Source organism: Harpia harpyja, chromosome 6 (genome assembly GCF_026419915.1).
Source record: "Harpia harpyja isolate bHarHar1 chromosome 6, bHarHar1 primary haplotype, whole genome shotgun sequence".
In the NCBI taxonomy this organism is placed as follows: domain Eukaryota; kingdom Metazoa; phylum Chordata; class Aves; order Accipitriformes; family Accipitridae; genus Harpia; species Harpia harpyja.
The window spans coordinates 4,479,700-4,490,071 of record NC_068945.1 but is presented as its reverse complement, the minus strand read 5'-3'; positions in this window follow the sequence as shown (position 1 = coordinate 4,490,071).

Here is a 10,372-nt window from a genome sequence, read left to right as displayed (position 1 = left end):
CTACCATATGAAGTATGGTTGTAAGAACCCTTACTAACTGCAGGAACACTTCCAGTACGTATTTCACAAATTCAGAAATCCCCATTAAATAAGGATCTGGTATTTCTCATTAAAGCCATTAGCAAAAATTCCCATGAACTGGGAGGAGAGAGGACCTTGAAAATGAGACAAGACCAATTTTCTGTGTTGTTCATGTTCCGAGCAGGTTGTTTCTCCCTGAAACATCACCGTATGCTTAGTTTTTCTTTGCCACTTAATTACCTCTGAGGCAGTTAAAATCAGATCTAGGGTAAGCAAGCCAGGTCAACTTTGCAATGTTATTTTTAATGTTGGGTTGCAAGACTGAAACCCAACAGTTGTTCTTCTGGTTAGTAGTTTTATTAAAGAAACAGGACTGAACAGAATGAGCCCTGAGGTTGTAGAGGACCACAGGGTCATGGTTACCCACCTCCCACTAGGTCTGAGTCCAGAGGGACCCAGGACACTTGTTCCTTCAAGTCTATGTGAATGGGAGTGCATGAGGCAGCCTTGTTATCTAGGCATCAAGGACAGGACAGACCGTAACAGTCACTGTTCTGTTGAGGTGTATCCAGAGAGGCTGTAGATGGTAAGTCCTTGTACAGTCGGACCCCAGAGATGTTCTTCTAGTGGATGCTGCCTGTGCACAGCCAGCTTCCAGCCCACAGATGAGGAGCAGGAGTCAGACCATTATGGATCCCAAAGGAAAATACTGCTGCAGCCACCACGTGCAGGAGCTGCTACCTTCAGACTTGCTCCATTGCTGAAACAGAAGGGAGGGAGAGAGGCAGTCCACCCCTAAGGCACTAGCACCACGTTGCAGACCCGCAGTCTGCCAGATGTCATTTCACATACAAAGCCCAGAGAACACACCAGTGGGTGTGAAACCACAGACTTCTGTGCAACTTTCCCTCTTGTGAACTCAACTACATTTCTCCACCTCTCAGAAGTTGTAAAACTACACAAGCTGGCAAGGAAAAGTCCAGGACTGCCATGACACAACAGCTAGGGACACAATGTCCCCAGGTTGAAACAGTTGGCAGTTCTGCCCTGAAATCACAGGGCTAACCGGCCCTGTGACCATGAGCAAAGACTGGAGGTTGGCTTTCCTAAACCACCTTCCCATATCAGTAAAAGTCCAGTGACAGTTGTACCAGAGTAAGCGTGACTCTGCTTGTGTAGCTTCTTTTAGCCAATACTATACTGGTAAAAACACATTCTCACTAACATAAGCTGTGTTCGAACTCGGAGGAATTTGCCCATGCAGCTGCCCTTTATGCAGTTATACTGATAAACCTTCCTGATTTCTACTTCCATGTAATGCAGCTTTCAGTATGGTTAAAAAAATTATCCAGAGCAATCAAAAAAACCCCACTGCTTCAGTTGCTAGCTAGCTGACAGATCCCTCGGTCTGAAAAGCCAGCCTTCACCACGCAGCACAAGCAAAAAGAGCAGTGATGTACCTGTACGTCAGGTGCACACATACATGCTCACTCCTACCTCCTTCCTTTCCCTTTTTCCCAAGTCCTGCCAGTCCTCTCTATCCTTTCTCCCATCAGCTATGGCTGCTGACCAGGCTCATGTCTGGGTGAACACTTTGCTTCTGGGAGAGGTGCCTGAGGAAAGGCTGCCCGAGCCACCCTGGCACCTCCAGCCCTTCAGATGACACCGAGCCACTGGCAGTTTGGTGCTGCCACTGTGAGAGCTGAAGAAGACACCATGCTACAGCAGTGCTGAAGATGGAAATATCTGGCAGCTTCACAGTTGAAATGGCAGCTACTCCATGCTTAGGGTTCACTTCGGAAACCTGTAATGAAATGGAGGGAGACTGACAAGTGCTGACCTGGCGTCAGAGCACGAAGAAATCTTTTCCACTCCTTCCATCATTTTAGGACAGGTGATGGATGGGTATGATAGCACCAACCGCCAGGTACCTCCTAGTTTGCCAAGGCCCCAGAGGTGCCAGAGACTCAGGGGGAAGATGATGGATTATCTAAGCAAGAAATGGAAAATGCTGCAGGATTTGTCTGATCAATATAAACAAATCTCTCCACACTCCCTCACAACTCCTCATTGCCAACAGATTGTTTCAGTGATATATCTAACGCAACAATAAAGTTAATGAGGGTGTGGGAAAATAATGGAAGATTGGTGAGGAGGATTATAAACATGCTCAAGTGACCTGCAGCTGAGGTGTAGAAAAACACATCTATCATACTAATTGTTGTTTAGCCTTGTGTGTTGGACAAGTAGAACATCTGTGTTTCGATAACATAAGCCCGCGATAGGGGAACCCTATCAAACATGCTTCAGATTCCTGCCCTGCTGTGGGAAAGATCAAAGCACAGTGCTAAACTACACCTGCACAAATCCCTGAAATACAGGCGAAAACAGCAGGTTCAATGATCCTCTAGCACAGACCGAGCTCCGCGGTGTGTGCTTCTGCCCAGATGTTGCTTTGGGGGTCCCCCAGTTGGTGAGGTAATGAAGATAAATTTACTCTCTGCATTTCATCCATGGTTTTGTGATTGTTCCTGCATCCTGCCTGCACCGGCTCACACAGAGGGGTGAGGAAAATTTAGGACTAAACCAAGCAATGCTACTCGATAAAGGCACTGTGAAGAAACACACTTTAATGTGGGAATAGACAGCGACTGCCCCTGGAGCTTCATACAGCTCTCAAGACACCCTTGTACCCCAGAAAGGTTGGTTAGGTGCCCGGGATGCCAACCACTGCTCCTGCGTGAGTACACATGCGTGTCCGTAAGCACGTGTGTAAGTGAGGAGGAAACCAGCGTGCAGACATGGGCTGAAGCTGGCAGAAGTTATTATAGCAGGTTTGGCACTGAGCAAACAAAAACTACTAGTTCACAAACACATCTCAACCCTATCTGCAAAGGACCAGTTCTGGAAGAGAGGACTGCTGGATCTCTAGCCCATCTACCGCTTAGTCTTAAATGTTTTCTGTATAACAACATGACACAGTGCCAACCATTAAACTTTTTTTTTCCATTAAGCGGACACCCATTAAGTGGAAATTCCATCATTGCTGTTTACTTTTGGTATTAAGTGGCTTGCACTTGCGAATTACTATTACAAATTGTCAAATTACGTCCCCCCTTGTTATTTGAGCAGAAGGTTGGATTTTTGGTTAAAAATATTTTAAAATTTTTGGTTGAGGGGTGAAGGCTACTGAGAAGCACAGACACACACCACTTGAACATATTTTTCAGCCAGCCTCCTAGAGGTGACAGCAAGGTGGCTATCACCCATAATTGGACTTAAGAGTTTCCATATGCCCAGTTAAGAATCCCTTGAGTTTCTTCAGTCTCCTCAACTCAACCAGTTTGACTTCAGAATTAATTGACATTGATTTAGGAGTTGGTTTTCCAAGGTGTTGAATGCACGCCATCGATTTTAGCTGAAATTCTAAGTGCTCAGCCATTCTCAATATCAGATCCTTCCTGTTTAAAAGAACAAAAAGCAGATTTGCAGTTTATTAAAGCCAGACCCATACACTCAAAGGAAGGGTTATTAGCCCCCTAAGTGATTCTGTAAGTGAATATGTCTTTATTAGTTGGCTCTTTTCAACCTAGCAAGTGTTGTGGAATAGGCTATTATAAATTACATAAGCTTTATTTGAACTGGCTTCTAGTAAAACATAACACACCTACTGGAGGATTGTTATATAAATGTCATCTTCTGGTGAGCAGTCTGAACTAAAACACAGATTTATTCTGCACTACCATTAATACACACAAAGTCTTCCAGTTTTGTTATGAAACTGGTTGCTGGATAAAATTCAGAAGTGTCATAGACAGCATTAATTCCTTTGTGTTCAGCATCTCAACCATTTCAGACCAGCTCTTGATTTGGTCCTACATTTGCAGAGGAATAGGAAAAAAAAAAAAAAGATTACATCACCAAATAATTTAATTTGTCCTCATCTCATGCCTGGCCAGACACTAGCTTTTTCACTGCATGTACAAGTAAGAGCAAGAGACGCTTTTGTTTCCATGGTTTGGGGAGGAGAGACTGATCAACAACTTCCATTTTTTTGACGCCGTGCAGAATTAGACAGCAGAGGCCACATACATATGGGTGTAATTACCCATCTTATTTCCAAAGGCACTACAGCACTTCAGCCCTGGAGATTTACCATCTCCACTACCATACATACTCCGTAGAGTCTGTCTTCATATTGATCAAAATACACGAAGGAAAACGATTAAGTGATATCCAGAGTCAACAAGATTTCAGATTATTTACCAGTTAGCTGTAAATGCAGCAGGAGCAGCCCTGATTTTCATATTAACTCACAGCACTGCCTGAAGCTGATCTGCTGTCAGGCTTTCTGCAGACGCTGAAATAGATCTTGCCACATTATGGACTTGGTCTTTCGTATTAATCCAGAGCACTCTCTGTAACTCATTCCTTACATCCAATATTTTTCCCTGTGATTTCCTTGTGATTGCAAGACGAGTAGCATTATCATTTTAGTCCTCAGGATGACTTTCTTCTCAATTTCTCTAAAAACACACTTTATTTCTCTCAGGCTTTTAACTTAAAATAACAACCTTCTGGCTTAAAAGAAACATAGAGCATAATTTAGATTAGGACATCGTATTCACAAGTATCTCTTAGGAGGCACCTGTAAAACACCTCCACAGTGCCAAACTTTCTGCTGTACACTTGCAGCAGGAGAGTTTATGTAAAAAGGCTGCAATCCTCATTTAATTTATATTCTCATTTAATTTATATACAATCTTCAGCTGGTAAAAATCTGGCCTTTAAAACTAATAGCACATGGGAAAATTTTCCAAATATTATAGGGGCAGAGGCTGTGTAAGAAATGAGTGGAAATGCTCCTATTTCCAAGCCAAAGACATCAAAATTGAATATTAGGGTTTCAAGCTCACCTGACTAGACTTTTACCATTCACATATTCAGTTTTAATTAATCCTACTTTCAGAAACCACTTTCTCAGTTTAGGTATTTTCACAGAATCATAGAATCATTTAGGTTGGAAAAGACCTTTAAGACCACTGAGTCCAGCCGTCCACCCAATGCCACCATGCCCACTAAACCATGTCCTGAAGTGCCTCGTCTACGTGTTTTTTGAACACCTCCAGGGATGGTGACTCAACCACTTCCCTGGGCAGCCTGTTCCAATGTCTGACAACTGTTTTGGCAAAGAAATTTTTTCTAATATCCAATCTAAACCTCCCCTGGCACAACTGGAGGCCATTTCCTCTCATGCTATCACTAGTTACTTGATAGAAGAGACCAGCACCCACCTCACTACAACCTCCTTTCAGGTAGTTGTAGAGAGCGATAAGGTCTCCCCTCAGCCTCCTTTTCTCCAGCCTAAACACCCCCAGTTCCCTCAGCTGCTCCTCATAAGACTTGTGCTCTAGACCCTTCACCAGCTTGGTTGCCCTTCTCTGGACACGCTCAAGCAGCTCAATGTCTTTCCTGTAGTGAGGGGCCCAAAACTGAACACAGGACTCGAGGTGCGGCCTCACCAGTGCCCAGTACAGGGGAACAACCACCTCCCTGTTCCTGCTGGCCACACTATTTCTGGTACAAGCCAGGATGCCATTTGCCTTCTTGGCCACCTGGGCACACTGCCTGCTCACATTCAGCCGACTGTTGACCAACACCCCCAGGTCTTTTTCTGCCGGGCAGCTTTCCAGCCACTCTTGCTCAAGCCTGTAGCGCGGCATGGGGTTGTTGTGACTGAAGTGCAGGACCCGGCACTTGGCCTTGTGGAACATCATACAATTGGCCTCGGCCCATAGATCCAGCCTGTACAGATCGTTTTAGATTATTTTACATTATTTTACAGAATGTCTCAGAAGTTCTAGTTGAGAGAATCATCTATTTTTCATTTGTTGAGAAATTTATCACATGCCATACATGTCTAAAACTCCTTGAAGGAAAAGGTTTTTCATCCACCTACATAACACCGCTGTAAATTTTGAAATCCCAGCATAAGTGAGCTATTCATTTCAGCTTTACAGGGCAATCTCCAGATTCTTCAACCACTCTGGTTATACAGAAGTCTTCTCTCTTACATGGAATCTGGTCAAAATTGATCCAAAATGCAGAACTGGAACCAAGAATCTCTCAGACTTTTGAGTATACACAACCTCATTTGGGGACTTGTTTATCACCAGCCTGGTTTGCTGGGGAACCAGGGCTTATGCAATTGCGTTTGCAGTCAGGCTGTATCAGCAACTTACGAGTCCCTTTGCCAACTCCAACTCAATTTGAAAGGGAAATCATAAAGCTAATGCAATTTGGACATCTAACAAATCTAGGGCTGATTGGACTAACCTATCCACTTGCATGGGAAAGCAAAAGAGACCTCCATCACCCTTTTTGTACTCTGAAAGCAGTGCATCAGCCAGCCAGCACGTGTCCTTGCTCACCAGTCAATTTGCAAGCATCCCTGAAGGCCAGCCACAGGCCGGCTGTCTCCTACCCATCAGCAGGACTCAGGGAGTCAAAAGGGGTGCAGCTGCAGTTACTGAGCGAAGGAAAAGGAAGAGTAAGGCAAAGATCACAAACTCAAAGGAAATCAGACTGTAGGGACTTTACCAATGGAACAACTTGCTTCATAGCAACACAGTCAAAATCCCTTCCCATGAGATTTTACCATGCAAACATTCCTGTAATTTCAGTATATGAAAACAGCACAAGCATAACAATATATTAGCATTATTAAAGCTAAGATAAAAGCAAGAAAATAAGTGTGCTATATATTCATTCCTCACCCAAACGTCAGAGCAAAATAAAAGGATGTTAGTGATACTAGCTCTGAGCATCTGTGTCATTTCAGTGTACGGTTACAAGTGATCAGGTTGGAGCAATTTAAGAAGTTTCTGCCTTTCAGATGAGAAACAAAAACTGACTCTAAATAGGCCCAGTCCAATCAAAGCCAAAGGAAAATAAGTTTGTGAAAACAGTCCTTCAGTGGCCCCAGCAATATCAGAAATACTCTCTGACACAGGTAACAACATTTTAATCTTCAAAGGAGGGAGCTAAAGTGACAATTCTCTACAAGAAAACTTCAAAGGGAAAAGAAAAGCTGGTGTACAGGTAGGAGGAGAGCTTGAAACCCTAGATTGTTTAATGGAAAGCAACTCAAGTTCCATTTTTTGTTGGAGGGCAGAAGAGGAGTTTGCAGGGGTCCAGGCTTCCAACTGTCAGCTACCCTCAGGACAAATGATCGCTGCCAAGCATAGGTCCCACAATTGATTCTCTTTTGTAGCCTGATCACTGCAAGAGAAACACTACTAGCCGAGTTTTCCCTGCTCCTTGCTATATATAATAAAGTTGTGACCACATAAGCTCCCAATGCTCCTTGGAAGGCTAGCGGTGAGCTCCCCACTACAGAAAAGAAACTGGAGTGCATCAGTAATGATCCTCCGCTCTCTTACCACCTCCATGTAGAGCTTCAAATCAAGCATGATAGAAAAATGGCATACATGGAAGGAATTATGCTTAGAAGCATCCCTAGGAATCCCTGCACTTCTCTCCATCCTCTTCTAATTAACTTGAAACTGCTACTTTATAAAATTCTCACTGATGTCTGAAAACACTTTATACTAATGAAGACAGGGAAAAGAGGTTTTACAGTAACAATCATTTTAATCCATGTTAACCAGTGATATTTAAAGTTAAAGCTGGTGGTAGTATTTCTGACAGACCAAGGCAAAGCTGTGTTAATAACAGGCACATTTGTTTTGTTTATAGGACTTATTTCATGCAGAGTATGATTCAGAAAAAAATGCAGGGTGAATGCAAGCAATCACAAGAGGCCATTCATCATTCTGCCTACATTTTTTTATCAATATACCCACAAAACTGCAACTGTGCTCATTCCACGAGAGAGAAGTTCATGGCAGAGGGATCAAAACAGACAACCTTTATCATCGTTCCCCAGCTGTCAGTCAGCCTTTTTTATCTGCCAGCATGTGTAGACAATACCAGCTCCATTAACAGTGCCACTCCTTTAGTGGCATGGATTGAAACGATGACAACATTAAGCGGCCACTGCAAAAAGACACAGGATTACATAAATCCGGAAAGCTGAAGTAGTTAACTGGCTGTTTCTCAAACACCCGCAGCAATCTACTTTGGTTCCGTTGGTATACCAGTAATTAAAAAGCTAATTGCTATTGTATTTCAGAAGGCGAGAAACCGTAAGAATAAAGTCATGAGAAATGCAGCTTGCTGAAGTGAGAACGGTAACGTTCTCTGATCTCATCAACAGATCCCTGCAGTATAAGCCAGCTATCACCTTGCGAACGTTTACACAAATACTTGTGTTTTGGGTTTGTGTGGCGGGGCTTTGGCAGCGGCGGAGGGGCCGCAGGGCCGGCTCCTGTGAGAAGCTGCTCGAAGCTTCCCCGGCTCCGAGTCGGACCCGCCGCTGGCCCAGGCCGAGACCCTCAGCGATGGAGGTAGCGCCTCTGGGAGAACGGGTTTGAGGGGAAACCTGCAGCAGGGAGGGGGGGTTGGAATGTGAGAGGAACCCCTGCGCAGATACGAAGATCAGTGAAGGAGGAGGGGGAGGAGGCGCGCCGGAGGAGGCTGATGCCTCGGCAGCCCGTGGTGAGGCGGCAGGCTGTCCCCCCCCAGCCCGTGGAGGGGAGCGGGGGAGCAGGGGCCCCCCAAGATGGCCGGCACTCCCCGGGAAAGCCCGCGCTGGAGCAGGGGCCGAGTGAGGCGTCCTGCCCCTGAGGAGGAAGGAGCGGCAGAGACAAGGTGTGAGGAACCGACCCCAGCCCCGTCCGCCGCCGGGGGGAGGAGCGGGAGAGAACCGGGAGTGGGGCTGAGGCGGGAAGGCGGGAGGGCTGGGGGGAAGGTGTTCTCAGGTTGGGGTTTACTTCTCAGTATCCTTGGTTTGATTCGATTGGTAGTAAATTAAATTGATTTTGTTTCTTCCCCAAGTTGAGCCTGTCTTCTGCCCGGGACCATAAGTGGGGAGTGATCCCTCTCAGTCCTTATCTCGACCCACGAGGCTGCCTTTATATTTTCTCCTCATCCCACCGCGGGGGGGGGGGGGGGGGGGGGGGGGGCGAGCAGGCTGCGTGGTGCTTTGTTACCGGCTGGGCTTAAACCAGGACAATATGTCACAGGAATAATTAGCTGATTGCTTCCCCTTTCTCTGAGATTCCAGACAGGATTTGAGGTTTAAACCTTGAAAAACACTATTATTCTATTTATTCCAATGAAGTCTCTTCTGGCTGATGTTCATGGGATAAAGGCCCTTGGGCCAAAATTTTCTGTCTCACAATTGAATTCCTCCCTAGTTCCATAGAGCGTTTCAGGTACATAAACCCAAGCTGAACTTACCTTTTTGTTTGAAAACACCATCACTGGTGAAAATGCTGGGCAACCTAGAATTTTACAGAAATACAAGTAACGGAGTAATCCAAATCTCAATGTTTCAGTGAAAGAAGACTTACAACTTTGTGAGTAGCAGAACCACTTGAACACAAGCCCAACATCTACCTACAACTGCGCAACATTATCATTGCTGTCTGCTGCCGCTGCCTGCTGCCTTCCCCCGATCATACAGCTAAACAGAGGAACGCTTGAACAAGCTAAAAACCACTCTGGGGTAAGCTGGTATCAGCACTGCTTCCGCTAGGCTATGCAGAGAAACAAGAAGTGGGTCCTGAGCTACAAAGGGTGACGACGCTATTAAGAGCTTGCAATGCAGAAGGGGTATTTACACTGACGTTACTGAGAGCTTAAAATGCAGACAGGGTATTCAGTGTGAGTTGGTGGGTGTAGTATAGCACGTGTGCAGAGGCAGAGAGGAACCCCTGAGTAACTCATGGTTTTATATAGTCCTCTGGAAAAGGAACCCTTGACAGCTTTTGAAAATAGCTGCCAGACCACTTAGGGAAGAAAGGAGATTCACAGAAGACTCTCTTTCTGTAGGGAAAAAGGAATGCATACCAAAAAGTGGGAGATTTCAAAGTACTGCTTAGGGGAGAGGAAAGAAGCAGCCCAGAAATTCAAAACAGAAAACACTGACCTAGCAACACGGCAGGATCTGTGTTCAATAGGGAATATGAAAGAATTGTTCTTACATCAGCAGGCATTCAGAGCATGCCACATAAGGAGATGATGAAGTTGGAGGACACTGCTGGTATGCCTTTCCACAGGATTATACAAGCATTGCTGTTGCCTGCACTGTATGTATAACTTCATCAAAATGTATTTTGAAAGTTGTAATGAGAAAGAAGGTATGGAAAAAATCACCTTTCATAGCAGGCTATTTCTATTCACACTGAACACCCTGTCTCATGAAAACACACATTTTATAATCCAC